We start from the raw sequence: 17,709 nt of genomic DNA on the forward strand, positions 1-17,709 counted from the left end.
GGGGGTCACACCCATAGCCCGGCCCTGTATGCAGCTTTCTCTCTGTCCCTGCTGAAAGGGGAGTTGGAATTTGGAGAGCAGTGAGCAGTTCCGCCCACACAAATTAATAAGACATCCACAGACGTTCAAACATAGAGGTCAGGTTGGCAGGTCTAGGGTGTCCACAGGAGTCTGGGGCTGGAGATATAAATCTGGTTCTCAGGTAGCATTTAAGTCTCGGGGCTGGTGGGGGCGGGGTGAGTGACGTGGGTGTGGAGTGAAGTGTGATTAGGAGGACTAAGGATGGAGCAGAGGGGTCTCCACAATTGAGGCTCCAGCAAGGAGGAGGGCAGGGCACGAGCCAAGAAGCAGATGTGGATGGAGGGGAAACCAGCTGGGAGTCTGCTGTCCTGAAGCCGGGTGGGGAGGAGACCGGGAAGGGTCCGAGTGTGGACACCTGCAGGAGACAGCAACACTGATCATGCCTAAAGCAGGCTGAGCAGTGCAGGCTGTAAGAGTGAACCCACAATTGTCTTGTTTGAGAAACAAGTCTGGCTGAAGCCTACATGGCGAGGTCAGAGTAACTCTCAACCAAATTCCATTCCCACAACTAAAACCTTCTTAACTAGAAGGACAATGTTCTAATTACAACCATATATTTTGTCTATTCTGTACCTAATTCAAGAATGCTTTGTCTTGTCCTTCATGAGCTTTGCTTACATTAATTTCTATAGAAACTGCAGAACTGCACATCCTTGCATGTAGTACCGACCTTGCACATAGCTCACCTTTACCCCAATTGATTAGTAAGAAAAATCAGTGGCTTGGACTGGCCAGTGCCTTTGTTGGTTGCACAGACATTGTTCGTCCTGGCCCCTGATTTCTGTCTTTCTTAGTTCTTTTAGTATTTTTCCTCAGGCTTGCATTCTACACTGGGCAGGAGACTGGACCCTACTGCAGAGGTTTCCAGTAACGTTTTGGGGTCCCCAGTGCTGCTGAGGATAAGGAGGCTCACAGCTGAGCAGTGATTGCCAGGTGGCAAGAGGCAGCTCTGAAGACCTGGACAGGAGCAGTTCCAGAGGAGGGGTGTGTGACCCTACTCTAGTGAAGAGAAAGAGGTGTGGAACCTTTCCTTGTGCTGTGCTATTTATCATCTTCTTGTGTCTACTTTTTAACTGGGTTGTCTATTAATGAGCTGTAAGAGTTCTTTATATATTCTGGTCATAGGTTATATGTATTATAAATATGTTCTGGTTAAGGACTACTTTTCATTTTTTTTTTTTTTTTTGAGGCAGGGTCTCTCCCTTTGTAGTTCAGGCTGGCCCTGAACTTACTATGTAGCCTAGGCTAGCCTCGAACTCACAGGAATCCTCCTGCCTCAGCTTTCCGAGTGCTGGGATTACAGGTGTGCCCACCACACCCGGCTACTTTTCATTTTCTTAATGATGTCTTTTAAAATTCTAAATTTTGATGGAATCTCATTTAGCAATTTTTTTCTTTTATACATCATGTTTTTTGTATCCTAGGAAATTCTTGCCTCCCCTAAATTCATGAACATTTTCCCTTATAATTTCTTCTTAAAGTTTTTTAGTCTCAGTCTTTCATATTTAGGTTCATAGATCCTTTCAAGTTATTTTTATGTATGGAAATAAAGGGTCGAGGTTAATTTTTTACATACGGATGCCAGGTGTTCTAGTACCATTTGTTGAAAACATCTTTTCCTCTGCTTTTGAGTTGTTTATGTTCTATAAAATGTTAAATAATCTTTCAAAACTCAATGGACGATATATGTGTGGTTCTATTTCTAGATTCTTTGTTTTAGTCCAATGATCTATATGTCTTTCCTTACACCTACACTGCCTTGATTACTGTAGCTTTAGAGGAAGGCTTAAAATTAGATAATAAATGTCTTCCAACACTGTTTTTTTTCTTTTTACTCTTCCAGGTCCTTTCTACTCTTACATAACTTTTAAATTTCAATATCCAATTCTTCATTTATAGCAAGTATACATAGATCTGAATTTTTATATATACCTTGTTTTCTAATCCTGCCAAATTCAAATACAAGTTCTAGGGGCTCCTAGAGATTTCTTAGTATTTTCTCTGTAGATGATCATTTCATCTACATATAAAGATCTAACTTCTACTTTGTCAATCCTATGCTATTAGTTTATTTTTATTGCCAGACTATTTTGGTTTAGGCCTATCTTTCAAAGTTTAATGGACAGATGAAGAGTAGGCATATCTGTCCTTGTTCCCCAACTTAGGGAGAAAGCATTGTATCTTCTCCATTCATAGAAGGCATTTTTGCTGGAAGGATGGAGTACATGTCTTTGATCTGTTGAGAAGGTTCTGCTCTACTTCTAGTCTCCTGATAGCTTTTACCATGAACAGCTATAGAATTTAGTCTGATAGATACTTTTTCTCCAACTAGTGACAGGATCATATGGCTTTTTCCTTTCCTCTGTTAAGATGACGACTTTTGGGGGTGGATCTTCCAATGCTGAACCAACACTGCCATCCCTATAATAAAACCACTTTCTACATACTGCCAGATCTGACTTCTAATTGTTTTGTTAAACAAATTTCTATCTATGTTCATGCTTTTTTCTTCTATTATCTTTATCCAGTTTTAGGATTAGCACAATGTTGATTTCCTAAAATGAGGGGAGAAGTGTTCCTTCTTTTTTCTGCTCTAAATGTTTGAAATAATTTATCAGTTAAAATGTATATGAGCCTGTTGTTGTCATATAGGTAGGTTTTCAAGCTAGGAATATACTTTCTTTAATAGGTGCTATTCAAATTTTGTATTTCTTCTAGAGTCAGTTTCATTAATTTGTCATCCAAGGTACTTCTTAGAAGTTGTCAAATTTATTTCAAAAAAGATTTTTGTAATATGCTTTCTATATCCTTTTAAATTCTGTAAAATCTGTGGTAATATCTCCTAGATCTTGATATTGTAATTTTTAAAAATGTATAATTGATATTGTGCAATAGGAAGAAAAGGTCTAAAGGAGCAGGGGAAGTGGGAGGGGTAGGGGAAGGGAAAGAAGGGAAAAGAAAAAATATGAGAAAAGGAAAAAAATGGAAACAAAGTCTTTGTAAATAGGCAAGGGTGGAGGGGGTGCAGGGAGGGCAGGGGAAGGGAAAAAAATAAGAACCAAGAGACTCATGTAATGGTACAAGATCCCAATGACGAATGTAACTGTATTTTATACCTAAAATGTACCAATAAACTTAATGGAAGAAAAAAAAAGAAAGAAAAGCATGGAAATGCAGGCGCAAGTCACACAATCCTGCAGTTTTGCTGTGAAAGGAGGCAGAGAAACGGGGCAGGAGCTGGAGGGAGGTGTGCAGTCTGATCAGGAAGCGTTTAAAGGATAGAGATGCACAGAAAGATAGGAATGGCCCCAGAGAAAAAAAGAAGCAATTGCAAATCAAAATACTGAGGGAAGTAAGAAGTTAGATTCAGCAGTCCAGTCAAACTAAAAAATTAAAAATGACAAGTAAAATTGCAGAATATCTAGAAAGTGATGAGAAAAAATACATTATCTATGTAACCACTATGTACGACTACAAGTGAACTTAAAGGAAAATTCATAGCTTTAACTCATATCACTAAATAAAAGAGAGTGACACTTATAAAGTATTTGATACAAAGGATTGGAAAAATAATCACAAACTAAACAAAGACTGCAAAAAAGGAATCAATAGTAGTGAAAATATAAATTAACGATTTAGGTTACTGAATAATAGAATTGGTAAATTCACATAAGAGTTGATTCTTGAGAGGAGAAAAACTATTACAATGTTTAAAATGTTAGCTTATATAGCAAGAGAAAGTGATTGAGCATATATCTAAATACAAATATAAAAGGGGTAAATATAATTTAAACACAGGAAAAAATGAAAATTACCTTAGTATATAAAAGAATAGCTCAAGAGAAATAGAATATCTAACCTAACCAATAACCCTGAAATAAGATAAGCTAAGAACTGCCTTTCAACTCTTCGAGAAATAGATAATTCCATACTATTTAAACTCATCTAACACACACCCTCTCTCTCTCTCTCTCTCTCTCTCTCTCTCTCTCTCTCTCTCTCACACACACACACACACACACACACACACACAGGGAAGCTTACAAATTATTCCTAAGACATAGGTACCTAAACCCAGGGGGTGGATACCTTCTCACATATGCAGAAACTTACACAACTCATTTTGTCATCTGAGATGCAAACATCACTGCGAAGGCCTTATCAGCAAGTATAATCTAGCAATTGTTAGTGTGTATAAAAACCCTTGTTAAAACAAATCCTACTTATGGAAGCCAGTCTAGGTAGGGGCACATTAGCTATCAGCTTCCTGATTTCCCAAATACTAATCTTTGGTCAAATTACTCCTGGAGCTTAACTTCCAGAGAAAACTCTTGTCTTACTGTGTTGAACTTGACTTGTTATGAAAAAGAATAAAATAAGATCCATACTTACATTTTCCTGGAGAGTATTGTGGATGTTGTCTGATGTATCTATCTTAATTCCATAAGATAATTGGTTTCTTATAGAATTAGGGCCAAGAAAATGTTTTGTCTCCTCTGAGAAAAGTTTATATCTTCTTCAAGTAAATGCAAGAAAACTATGGCAACAGTAAGAAAGATCAGAATGCCTGGCATGGTGGCAAATGCTGGTAAACCTGGCACTGCGGAGTCTGAGGCAGGAGGATCACTGTGAGTTGGAGGCTAGCTTTGGCTACACATGAGTTCAAGGCCAGCCTGAGTGAGGCATTGTCTCAAAAACAAAACAAAAAAACCCAAAACAACAACAACAAAAAAGAAAGAAGTGAAAGGAAGGGAAGGGAAGGAAGGATAGAAGAAGATCGAAAGTTGCCAAGGTTAGAGGGTAGGATGAACAGGAAGAGGACAAAAGTGTTTCAGGGTGGTGAAGTTCCTCTGTGTGCCACTGCAGTGCAATTCATGTCATCATACATTTGCGAAACCCACAGATAGAGCAACATCAGGGTGAACTCTGGTGGGAACTAGGGTTTGTGGTGATGGCAGCGTGTGGATTCTGGCTCACAAACTGCGGACAGAGTTGCCCATTCGATGATAGGAGAGAGTGCCTAAAACTGACCTAAACGAGGTCCTTGTTTTGTTAAGTGGCTGCCAGGAAGCTCATATTTTAATTCTATCACAAGAGTGATTTGAACTCTTGGGGGTGGGTTAGCATCTGTGTTCTTTCCCCATTTGTCAAAGTTTGGACTTTTCTCTCTCTCTTTTATAACCCTTATTTTGCATTGTCATTTCTTGAAGCTTTTCTCCAACTCCAGTTTAGCTAGAAATAGGACTAAAATAAACACAGTAAATGAAAACATTTTAAAAAATTGTTCTACTTCTATTAACATTTAGCGGATTTCAGAGCTGCAGCTTCGCCATTTGTTGTTTTAGTATTTCCATTTTTCCTGCTTCTAACACTGAGCTCTGTTCTCCAGAAAAATCTTTAAATTTTGGATTGTACTGTCTTTCCTATATATAGGTGCTCCCCTTCTTTACATATTCACGTTCACACCCTCTGAATAGTAATCCAGGGAATAGATCGTGTTTTCCTAAATCAGGGTCTCGTGTCTCTCTACTGGAAGATTCTTTATGTATAATCTAAATCAACTGAGATGACTTCTACTTGTTCTACCCAAGTGGAAAAAAGCTAAATATCATTCTCTACACAGCATAAGCTACGTGGTCTATCAAAGGAGGAAAACCTCAGTCCTTTGTGCAAATAGCTTGAAGTGTAAAATTCATTGAAATGGAACAGTTGGAGGATGTTGTTAGATGAATGTTTGTAAGTACAATGCCTTCAATGGAGGTAAACGTGCATGTGGCCTCTAATTAATCTGTATGATAGTGTCATGAAAGAAGTCAAACCCCTTGAGAAGTATTATCTCGTTTTCTAAATCCAGGTCTAGGAGTATAACGTAATTTTGAAGAACTTTCCATAAAGAAAAAGCTAGTACAGAACAGTGCCTAAGGTCTGGCAGATCATCAGATCTCAGCCCGCTCAGAAATAGCAGCCGGGCCCTGACAACTATTCATCTGCCTGGGCCTTCGTTTGGCCCATTGTCTGCGACTATCCACACGAGTCCTGAAGAGTTGCTGCAGACACTTAATGAGTAGACAGACACTGACGGCACCCGAGATGGAGGCAGATGAGGGACCTGATGACTAGGTCGTCTTTTTGTTACAGGTTTGCATCCCTCACTACCATGGAAGCCAGAGCCAGAGGCTCCTGCTCTGTCTTCCAGTACAGGGATGAACTGTGCCTAGGGAATAAAGGTTCAAGAGGAAGCTTCCCGAAAAGGAGAGACGCGCCTGCATTAGACACCTAAAGCGCTTACTGTTTTAACGCCACAGGATGCAGGTGGCAAGGCCAGCTCGCGGGCAGGCAGAGGGGCCAGGCAGGCCTGGGTGCCTGGCTCCATGTCCGGAAGGGTGCCAAGTGCTCCCTCTGGGTGGTTTCCCTTCAGGCCCACAGCTCACGAAGCTCCCAGCTCCAACGTCCCGGGAGTCTGGAAGGGAGATTTGTTATTTTCAACAGATCCCTGAGCAGGCATCTCCCATGCAGCCCTATGGAGCACTGGACTGACTCAGACCCAAGTCTGGTCCAACCTTTAGGGCCGGGACTGAAGCCACTTACTTTCTTCCTGGCCGTCATCCAGTTTGGCTTTAGTTTTCTTAAAACAACAAAGACTCCATTGCACTATCCAGTTGCCCTTTTTATGGTAATGCATCTTTTTAACTCATAAAAGTGATGGTAGGATGGGCTGGAGTACCGGAGATTCAAGCTAAACATGAGGAGCAAAGCGCACCCAGAACCGGGCGCAGGCGTGGCAGTCGGAGGAGTTTTACACCACGGAAGCTCACGGGGGCCCTGCCATCCCAGGAACCATTGCTCTGCTTGGAGATGTCTCCAGACTTTCCCATTAAGCTATCTGTGCCTCTAAAACTCATTTTGCTCCGCTAAACGTCAGCGTGGCAGGATGTTTGGAACTCTGCCACTTATTTTTGTAGAAATCTGTGTCTGGCTTAGAATATGAAGAGCATCAGATGTACATCAAAAATACAGGGAAGAGTTCTGCATGTAGAAATGGTAGATGAGGAGTGTTGAACTCATCTTCCTTGAGAACAAGTAGAAAAACTGCCTAGGTCAAGAGGAGCTAGGAAGGTGGGCACAACCTATATTCTCAGCACTCTGAGAGGCTGAGGCAGGAGGATCACAGATTCAAGCCCAGCTGAGCAATTTAGTGACTCGGTGAGACCCTACCTCGAAATAAAAAAAAGTAAGAGAATAAAGAGGACTGGGATGTAACTCAGTGCAAAGGCCTGGGTTTGAATGCTGAGGGGTACGGTGTTAGCAGAGCCTAAGAGCTGTGGGATGTGCGGTGGAATAATTCATGTTCAGAGCTCCCCTCTAGGAGTCAGAGGGAACTGGACTGACCGTCAGCAGACGCAGCCTGCAGCCGGGTGCCCGCAACCTTTACCACCTGCCGAGCACGTGCCCAGGTGACAGGAGCCCCTGCAGGACCTCTCCGTCCCTGCCCCAAGGGTCTCTGCTTGCTGTCCAGCACCCCCCCCCCATGCACAGTGCAGACCCCTCCCGGGTGTTAGAAGCCAGAACTGAGAGAAGAGGGGACAAGAGGAATGGCCTCACATTTGGGGCTAGATACTGGACTTAGCCAACAGAATTAAAAAAAAAAAAAAAGAACATGACTCAAACATTCAAAGAATTAAAAATGAAAATTGAGAATTTGAACACAGAATGGGAAATGAACACAAAATCAAAAAGTAAAGAGAGGGCCAGGGATTTAGCCCAGTGGTTTCGCTGCCTGCCGCGCAAGTGCAAGGACCTGAGTTTGATCCCTAGTACCAAAAAAAAAAAAAAAAAAAAAAAAAGAGTAAAGAGAAATTTCTAGAACTGAAAATGGGATCAAGCTTTTGAAGAAGTCAAGGAACAGGTTTGCTGACAGATTAGACGAAGAAGGTGAAGAAGAGGTGGAGCAGTCAGAAGAAAACGTCTCTGTTGAGAGCCCAGAGGGTGAAAAATACACACAGGGTGCAGGGATTTAGGAAAGGTGCAAAGGCAGGGATGTGTGTAGCAGTCACAACCCTGGACACAGAGGGCGGGCGGGTGGAAGAAAGGTGTGAAGAGATCATGGATGAGAATTTCCCCAAATGGAGTAAGACACATTGTGAACTCCAAGCAGGATGCACAAAAGAAAGCCACACCAGACAAAGCTTGAAGACAAAGGGCAAGATCTCAGGCACACAAGGAAGAAAGAAATACTGGCTTTCCCACCTCCTCTCCCAAGGCGGTGATTTCCGAGGAAGGCTTCGCACGGGGCAGGGACAGAGGTGGGGAAGCCAACTGCACTTTGTGTTATTCTGTGTTCTGCCTACCGTTAATTACTCTGGGGAAACTGAGGCCGCTCGCCCCACTTTTAAATCTCTAGTCTGTTCCTGGAAGATAACACTAGCTATTCGTTTGCCACTTAGAATCCAGTATGTATATATAATTAACTTGGAGTAATTATGATTGGTAACCCTCTTATCATCTCCAGTCTTAGATAAGAAATGAAGTCATTTGCCTACAGCAGAGAGGCGGGGGAGGAAAAGCTGCAGACCACACCCACAGCTGCCTGGGGCCCTGGTCCTTGACCCCTTCCTTTAAATCACCAGGAGAAACAGTACATTCCTGCTGGGAAGACTCCGACTCCGACTTCCTATAATCCCTCTTCTGCCTAGCCTTGCGCCTTGTAGCCAGTGACTGCTCAAATAACAGCAATCACCACCACCACCTCCTTACAGTACAGCGGCCCCTGCTGAGTACTGAAACACCCAGGACTGACTCTTTCTCCTTGGCCACTTGTGAGGTGGGTACCAGCGTTACCTCGTGTTACAGAGGAAAACACTGGGCATGGGTGTTAAGGGACTTGCGAGGCCACACAACGACGACATGGTGGAGCGGTGCGGGGCGGCGTCACAGCCTGTGTCCGTGAGCAGCACAGTGCTGCTCTTGCACCAGCAGAAGATGTGTGGAAGAAGTGACAGGAGGAGAGCAGAAACTGCCGGACTGGGGAGCGTGAGGCTCAGTAGCACACACTGGCTGAGACCATCAGGAAAGGCAAACCAGCCCAGCACCTTTCCCGCGGTCCTGTGTGGCTGCAGGAGATTCTTCAGAGTCTAACCCACACCAGCACGTGACGCCCACAGGTGAATTCCCAGGCCATCTGTTCCCACCATGAGGTTCCTCGCTCACTTTTCATTCTCCTGTTTCTGAGAGAAGCCTTTTAGTGTCCCCCCAGGTTCACTTGATTGTTGCTTTGCCCCTAGAGTGAAAGGTAAAGGACCTGGAGCCGCAGCAGGAAGGCTCCGAGCCAGAACCCAAGGCAGTGGAGGGTTTGCCGGGAGAGGCTCCTGGGAGCTGTAGACTGCACAACTCGCTCTCCACTGAGGAGCTGAATTTCAAAAGATGACCTTCGACTCTAAGGCGGCATACATCTCACCTGGGGCTGCAATTAACGTCACCTTTAAATGTCAGTCGCCTCAGAAGAGGGAACACAGATGGTGGCTGGAAGTATTTCAAAGACGCCACTATGGAATACCTCTGCCCAGGGTGGAGCAAGACCAGGAGGGTTTTTAGTGCATGGCTGCCTGCGGCCTTTGCCTTATTTGATTGAAAGAAACAAAGCATCTGCTACTCCCAGGAAAGGAGAATATCTCCTTTAGCAGCAGCTACTCAGGGCAGAAGAGGCCACAGCCAGGCCCCCGGGGGCAAGACTCCCAGCCTGGCCCTGGCTGCAGGCCTCGCTGTGACTCCTCCTGCGTGGTGTCCCCGCCAGGGCCCTTGGGAGCTGTCCTCCCTCCCATCCCCCTAGAGCACCATCTGCTCTCACACCGCCACCAGGGCTGCCAGGGCAGGTTCTCAGCCTCATCAGAGAGCGCTGGGTTTATTCCTTATAAACATGGGAGAAGCCATCCTTGAATCTGGGAAAAGAAGGGTGTCCTTAAGGAAGAGAACGGGGAGCCTGTTGTGGTGCTGCCTGCCTGAAAGCCCAGCACTCCGGGAAGCTGAGGCAGGAAGATCGAAAGTTTGAGCCCAGCCTGGACAATTTAGTGACTTAGCAAGACCCTGTCTCAAAAGGAAAAATAAAAATGGGCCAGATACAGAGTTCAGCATCAGGGCCTTGGGCGCAATCCCCAGTATGAAGCAGGGGGGACCTGGGAAGAAATCTCAGAATGTGGAAGATGTGTGTGTAACCCCTGGGATCGGGATTGTGTTCCAGCACCCTGGGTCCCTCACAAAATGTGGAATAACTGGAAGGACAAGTTCACAGGTCAAGAGAGGACTTGAGAAGAATGGACATGCCAAAAGCAACACTTCTTACATTTGTAATCTGCTCTCTGCCAATTCAGGGTTAAGCTCACAAATTTCTCTTCGCTGACCGAGTGATACGCCACTGAATCAGAAGTAAAACTTTTAGCGACACATTTGAACATTCACCAAAGATTAAGACGAGCTCCAATGAAGCTGTGAGTCTCCAGTCAACAGAACTCCTGCTCCTGTCCGTGACTTTAGCGGGATGGAGCGAAGTAGCTTGACAGACACTACCTGAGGACTTCAGAGGGCTCAGCAGAGGCCACTAGATTTTCCCGCAGACCTGCACCTGCGGGAGTGAGTGCCTGAGCCGGGACCTGGACGGAGACGTCCCAGCCCCAGCAGGATCAAAGCAGGAGGCCAGGCCCTGGCCAGGCAGAGGGCGTCAGGGTGTGGCCGGCTAGCTCCGCTTCAGTTTTCTGGGGCCATTTTTTAGGATCCACCCACCTTTGGCAACCGAATACTTTCATAGCAAGATACCATTCTCACATTTTAATAAAATTTGAATCATGTTTGAGAGTACTTATATTAAAATATGGGATATAAAATATTTTAAATGTTAAAATGTTTGCATGAGTGTTTGAAAATTGAATGGTTGCTCATTCTACTCAAGCAAATGAAGCATCTGGGTATATAATTCACATTTTGGGGGGAAAGATTTGAAACCTGGAAATTTCTTAAGTTTTTCAGGTCAGATTTAAAAATTAATTTGTGTCCATTATTTTGATTCTGTATGCTGTGTTTGAAGCCTATTTGATTGAGATATAATGGACCCTTGGCTTATGAACTCGATCGGTTCCCGAAGGCTGGTTGTAACTCAAGCTGAAAGTCAATACAGCTGAGATCTGGATGTTTACCTGGGTACATGGTATGAAGAATGAGAGGCAGATGAATCTTCCATTAACCTAATTAACCCAAGTTGTTCATATGTCAGGCCAGTCGTAACTTGAGGGTCCACTGTGTTTGCTTTTGAAATCCAGTTTGAATGTCACTATATTACTTCATTAGTGTTTTATGTTTGAGTCCCTTACACTAAGGTTCTATATATAATTTAGTGGTTGCCACTTGCAGCCCAAAGCTACAGAAAATTATATATTTTTATATTGTTTTAATACTTGAGTGTGTCTCATTTTAAATGCAACTGTGGTTTCTAATAAAAGAACACTTTTAGAGAGAGGGTAAAAATGTGTCTATAATGGACATTAATACTTGGCATACACTTATTCTTTGGTCTTATAGAGAGGAAAAGGAAGTTGGATAATGAAGCAGTTATTATTATTATTATTATTATTATTATTATTATTGTTCATTTTGTTTTGTTTTATTTTCCAGTACCAGGGCTTGAACTCAGGACCTTGCGCTTGCCAGGTAGGTGCTGTGCCGTTGATGGCCCCGAAGCAGAATTTTTTAGTTGCTTTTCCAGGAGAAACAATGACCTTGGTAGTTCAGTATTATTCCTAGGTTTCCAACGAAGGACCTGAGTTCTAAGGAGGTTAAGTGACTCCCTCAAGGTCACTCCGCTACTAAGGGCACCGTCTGGTTTCTAACCCGGGCCTGGCCACGGCGAAGCCCAGCTCCTCACTGCACCCTGTCATGGACAGCTCCACCTACTGTGGATTTGCAGCCTGGATTTCTAGGGTTGAGGAAAACGCAGGTTTGAATTAGTTACAGCGCAGTCCAATTTCCAAGCTCCATGCTGAATGTATGTGTACCTGTGAGCAAGCTGGGGTGGTCGGAAGGTTCTCACTCCATCATTACAAAATGACGCTCCCTGTACCCTTGCGACTCCTCCTTCCTCTGTGAAACAGGAGGAAATCACTTAGGATATACTGGCTACACAGCCTTGCACAGTAAATGCTCCTTAGGCTGAATTATTGCAGCTAAAGTCAATGCAAAGGCATTGCCGTGAGCCCAAATCCCTTAGGGAGACAATGTGAAGGCGAGGAAGGCTCTTATACTTCTGCGCATGTGAAGGGTGAGCTACTGAATCCAAGGTGCAACTGAAGGAACATCAGTTTACATTTGGGGATTCTGGAGATTTTCTCACTGAGGAAAGGCTTCAAAGCTCTCTGCAGCCAACCAACTGGGTAAAAAGTGAGGGCTGCAGGGGTCTGTGTGATACAGGGTTGTCTGCATGCTAAAGTGGAAAGTCAGGGCTGGGAGCAGTTAAACCAAACATTCATACGGCTTCATGACCAGATGTCTCCCGCTTTCGGTGACGTCAAGCCCTGCCTGGTACCTGGAAGTGTGTCCTCCGACCAGCGAGGCCCTCACAGTCTCCTTCCTCTTCTCTCCCAGAGCCTCGCGCTGAACCTCCCTGTGATCTTCCTGCTCTTAAAGACCTCCCTGGACCACAGCCACACGCTGTCCCCTCTCAGATGGCACCCATGAGACATAGCCCATGAGACATACCCGGACATAGAAGATGCCCCAGGAGTGTTTTGGTAACTATTCTTCAGATATTAAGAAAAAATGTCTAAATTAATGTATAATGTTATGTTTGTAATGTAAAGTGGTGAGGATATTGAAATTAATTAAGTACTCTAAATGGATTTGTGATTATTCCATCTGCATTTCTAAAAGTTCCCAGGACCAACAGTTGGCACAAGGAATATCGCACTGGGAAAATAAGGATTCCATCATTTGCTATGAAATGATTTTTGGACCTCTCTTTTTGCTCAAATGTTTGTTTCTACCAGTAAATCTTAGGTACGGAATGAAATGAGGACCGAGGTCTTTCACACAGGTATTGTGACAGCTGTGTATCCAGTGAGCTGCGGAAGACCTGGGAGGGAGAGAGTTATAGTTAGGAACCTGTCCCGGGAATGAAAATAAAGTGAGACTGTTTTCAAGAGCACTGAGGAAAAACTCCACAGTTCTTAGAGATGGAACAAGGGTAGGACACGGCATTGTAAATAAATGAATGAATAATGGGGTCCCAATCCCAGCCCTGTGACTGGGGAGCGCGCTCAGAATGGCGAGCATACGACTGGCACTGACATGGCTCCCTCAACCCCACTTCTTCCCGGGTATCCACCGAGTGAAACGCTGCGCATGGGCACCAGGAAGCCAGCGTTTTGTGATGCAGTTTGTCATTTCTGCATGCAGCAGCAACAGGACACCAGCTTCTGCCAAACTCCTAGACCCCTGCTTAGGGGTGTCCCTGAGACAGGAGAGCTCCGAGGAGAAATGGGAGGGAAGTGGTGGACTCCACAGTAGGCCTGGTCCTGGGGAGCCTGGGCACTCACGCTCTGAGTGGGGCTAGAACCTTTCTCACGGCTCCACAGTTGTCAACTGATGGGAGCATCTACTGGGCTTTGGTACAAAGATCGGTGTCCTCTCTTGAAAAGCCAAGGTGGTACTTGAGCTGGTGCTACCTGCCCCTCAGACCACCTTCCTCACCCCAGCCGCTGACTCTACCTAGTGGAGACATCTACCACTGCAGGCAGGCCTGGCTAGAGGGGCCGCCTCTTCATCTTCCCTGGGCCTTCGGAAAGAGGCTGTGGAGCCTGAAACGGTCACTGCGGATCACACCAGGCTCACCAAGGCTCCCTGCAAGCTCATGCTAGTGAAGTTCACCTTATACAGTATTTGGGAGACTCACAAATGCTCACGGATACTTTGGAGAGAAAAAATCGATGCTACAATTCAAAATTAGCAGTCGGATATGGTGGCACACACCTGTGCTCCCGGCTATCTGAGAGGGTAAGGGAGGAGGGTTGCAAGTTCAAGGCCAGCCTGGGCAACATGGTGGACCCATCTCAAAGCAAACAGAGCCTAGTTCATTGTTGAAAACTCTAAGTGATAGTATATCAGTACAAAGAATGCCTAGGTATCCATTATGGGCTAAGCACTACCGTTCACACCGAACACTAATGTGCCAAATCAACACCGAATTAATGTACTGTAGCAGTTATTCAGAAATGCAATCTGTAAAAATTCAAAATAAATCACTTTATGAAGTTAAAATTAGTGTCCAAATACAGCAGAAAAACGAAAGCAGCCCCAAAGGAGCCACAGGTGGAAGTAAAATGTGCCCCGCTCCCTGCACACTCTGTCCACGCCCTCAAGGCGGCCTTGCCCTGCAGGAACCAAAGCCCACGGACAGTGGCGGCTGCTAATTCACAGGGCATCCGGGCTGGTGACAGTGACGACACCCAGTCACGGAGTGGGGGCAGCGCCACACCTCAGGGTCACCGGTGGCCTGCACAGCTCCAGGCAGTTCGCTGCCACACGAAGGATTTCCCAGCAGGAAGGCAGGGGCAGAGACGAGACCGACCTTCTGCCCACGCACATCCAGCGGCCTCCAGGCCCCGGATCACCTGGGTCTCAGGACCTGTCCCTGGGAGGAGGGAATGAAGCTGCCCCACCCGGGTTAGGCTGGCAAACTCAGGGCCCGTTCCCTTGGCAAACAGGAGTGGGGCCTGGGGCCTGGCACACCATGAACCGCGTGTTAACATCTGCCCAGAGTCTTGCTGACATTCAAGCAAATGTGTTACAAATACCATGTGTCGTAGGATATCGTTAGCATATTACTTTATAATACAGGAATGTACTACATGCTCCCACATGTATGTTTACACATGACTATTCACACTTGATACTTGCCTATGTATGTTATATATTTTCCATGGCACACTCTGCATATAAGGCTTAGTGCTTAGTAAGTGCTCTGCCAACCCTAATTATAATGAGTCCATGGTTATTCTTACAGTTTTTGAGACAATGTACAAAAACAAAAGTGAGGATTGTTTCCAGAAGCGTCTACGTTTTACCTTCTTAGCACGTTTAAAAAGGATGCCAGAACATTTGTCTTAGTCTACCATCCTCTTGATGGTATGAACAGCAGAGTTCCTTTAAAAAGGTACGGGAATTACTGTGGGTTGCAGCGGATTCCACTTAAACATAGCGAAAAGATTTGGAGAATAACAGCTGGGTGACTAAATGTTTACTTTCTGATGACTATCTAGCCATGAATATTTTCTAATCATGCTAATGTGCAGGCAGAAGAGGGGGTGAGGTATTAAACGTTTTTTGATGTATTTGTACAAAATATCATGTTAACAGATAAATTTTAAATTATTGACAGATTTCTGCAGGAAAAATACCACTTTTTCTTTTCTTTTTTTTTTTTTTGCCTAATTTATACTGCAGGGATGAGGTGGCTTCAGAGACTGCAGAGGAAGGCAAAGCCAATATAGAGACTTTAAGTGAAACAAAACACTTCTCTTCCGGTAGCTGGCACGACTGGACGGAGGCGGCGGGAGAGAAAGCCCGTGTGGAAAGGCTCCTGGGAGGGGTCGAGGCGCAGGAAGGGCCGACCTGCAGCGGACCTCTCCTAGTCTGGGGGCCACCGTGAACGACAGTTTGCCTTTTTTGGTAAAAACCATATCTTTTAGTCTCATTTTCTCATTGTTTGTTGTCATTTATCCAAAAATGTGTTGGTAAAAATGAAAATATTAGGATTATATATGACAGATTGTTTAATCTCTTGGACTCCATGTTCCTCAATTTCCAAACAAGCTGGTAGAATTAAATGATGGTAAAATCTCCTCTGGACCTGGGGTTAAGGAGGAACCACAGTCTCTGGAAGTGACGGGTCATCAGAGGCATCTGGGGAGGCTGCAGCATTTCTAGTCAAGCTTCTGGACTCCGCCTCCAGAAAGTCTGAAGCTTCCCTTCAGCGAATGATCCCTGAGGGCCTGGGTGAAATGTTGGGTGTGCAATGAACAAGGAACCTGACACAGTCCTGTCCCATCCCATGCCCATAAAGGGCTGAGACTGAGCCCAGTAACCTGTAACCTGCGTCTGTAAAACACTTTCCAGGCAACTCTGGAAACCGGGAAGTTTTGAGCAGCTCTGTGTCAGACCCTAAACATACTTACGATATTTCTGAGGGATTTTCCATCTGCATCTTATTTGGGATGAACTCAGTTTTACACTCTAAGAAATCCTTCTACATTTCCCCATAGCCTTTAAATAGTTATTCTAAAACACACACACACACAGCTAGAATCTAAGGTCTACGTAGCGGTCCCTGTCTCTCTTAGTTGAAACACAGGTGTTAGGAAAGCGCACACGTGACACGTGCATTTACAAGTGTGGGTGCTGAGTGAGGGTTTAACAGACTAACACGGTTAGCTCCTGCACTAACCAGACATCTGCAGAAGTTGGAAGAAAATCATTTGGTTTAAAATGAGTGTGAAATTTCAGATTGCTTATCCAAATAAATGAGATGTTTAATTTGACTTCTATTATTTAATTTTACCCACTCAGTGAGGAATTTTAAAGCTTCACCTACCTTAGTATAGAACGATTTGAATCATGATGAAATATTTGACTTCGTGACCTCTGAGTGCTGAGATTTGCGACATTGTGTGTGTGTGTGTGTGTGTGTGTGTGTGTGTGTGTGTGCGCACTAGGCATTGAACACAGGGTCTCATGGTGAACTACATCCCCAGCCCTCTGGGGTCACTACATTGCCCAGGCTGGGCTCAAACTTGGGACCCTCCTGCCTCAGCCTTCCAGTGCTGGGATTGCTACAAATAGGCATTTTCTGTTTGCTGGGGTTATGCAACTCAATTTCCCTTTAAATAATACCAGATTGTTAATTTACCAATATTAAATAAATAAAAACTCCATTTCTTCATGTTACCAAATTATTCACTCAATGGGAAAGACAGTTACCTGCATTTAAGAGGTGGAACTTTAGGATGCAGTAAGAATAAATGTCAACAAAGGGCTAAGAATAACCACTCCTTATCTAGTTTGTAAATTAGTCAGAATCTTTGCCACAAGTTTCTTGCCTCCATCAATACCTGCATTCTAATGTATTCAGTAAAAAAGGCTGGCGGGTGTGGTGGCCGCGCACTTGTAATCCAGCACTGGGTGGGGCTGAGGCAGGAAGGTCGCCATTAGTTGAGCCCAGCCTGGGCTACATACTGAGACTGTCTCTACCCCTCCCTTCAAAAGCAGAATGTGGAAAGCAGTCCATATCTATGTACTTTTAGTCTCTATGTCTCAACCAAAGTTCCAGCAGATCATCACGAAGGTCAAATGTTTTCTCTTCGCCCTTCCTCCTACAGCGAAGCAGAGACTGGATAATGGATCAAGAGCAGAAATTTACTCCTCACAGTTTTGGAGTTGGGAAGCCTGGGATCCAGGCAAGGCAGGCTCTGTGTCCGGTGAGAGCTGCTGGGCTCCTAGGTGGGTCCTGCGCTGTGTGGGAGGCAGAGGACAAAGGACAGGACAGGAAAGGTGAGAGCAGGCACAGGGCCTGGGAGTGCGGGGACAGAGGGGGTG

General features: G+C 44.8%; 1 long non-coding RNA gene across 1 annotated transcript; it reads left to right on the plus strand.

Annotated features, from left to right (window-relative positions):
- The first annotated feature begins 10,367 nt into the window (after positions 1 to 10,367).
- Positions 10,368 to 16,773, plus strand: LOC110346005 (uncharacterized). The gene is made up of 4 exons (XR_002389755.2): positions 10,368 to 10,704; positions 11,740 to 11,775; positions 12,706 to 12,851; positions 15,562 to 16,773. It is a non-coding gene; the product is annotated as an uncharacterized LOC110346005 (long non-coding RNA).
- Positions 16,774 to 17,709: the final 936 nt, after the last annotated feature.

Source organism: Heterocephalus glaber, unplaced genomic scaffold (assembly GCF_053883595.1).
Source record: "Heterocephalus glaber isolate CG9 unplaced genomic scaffold, H.glaber_assembly_v1.0 deba00001688, whole genome shotgun sequence".
In the NCBI taxonomy this organism is placed as follows: Eukaryota; Metazoa; Chordata; class Mammalia; order Rodentia; family Bathyergidae; genus Heterocephalus; species Heterocephalus glaber.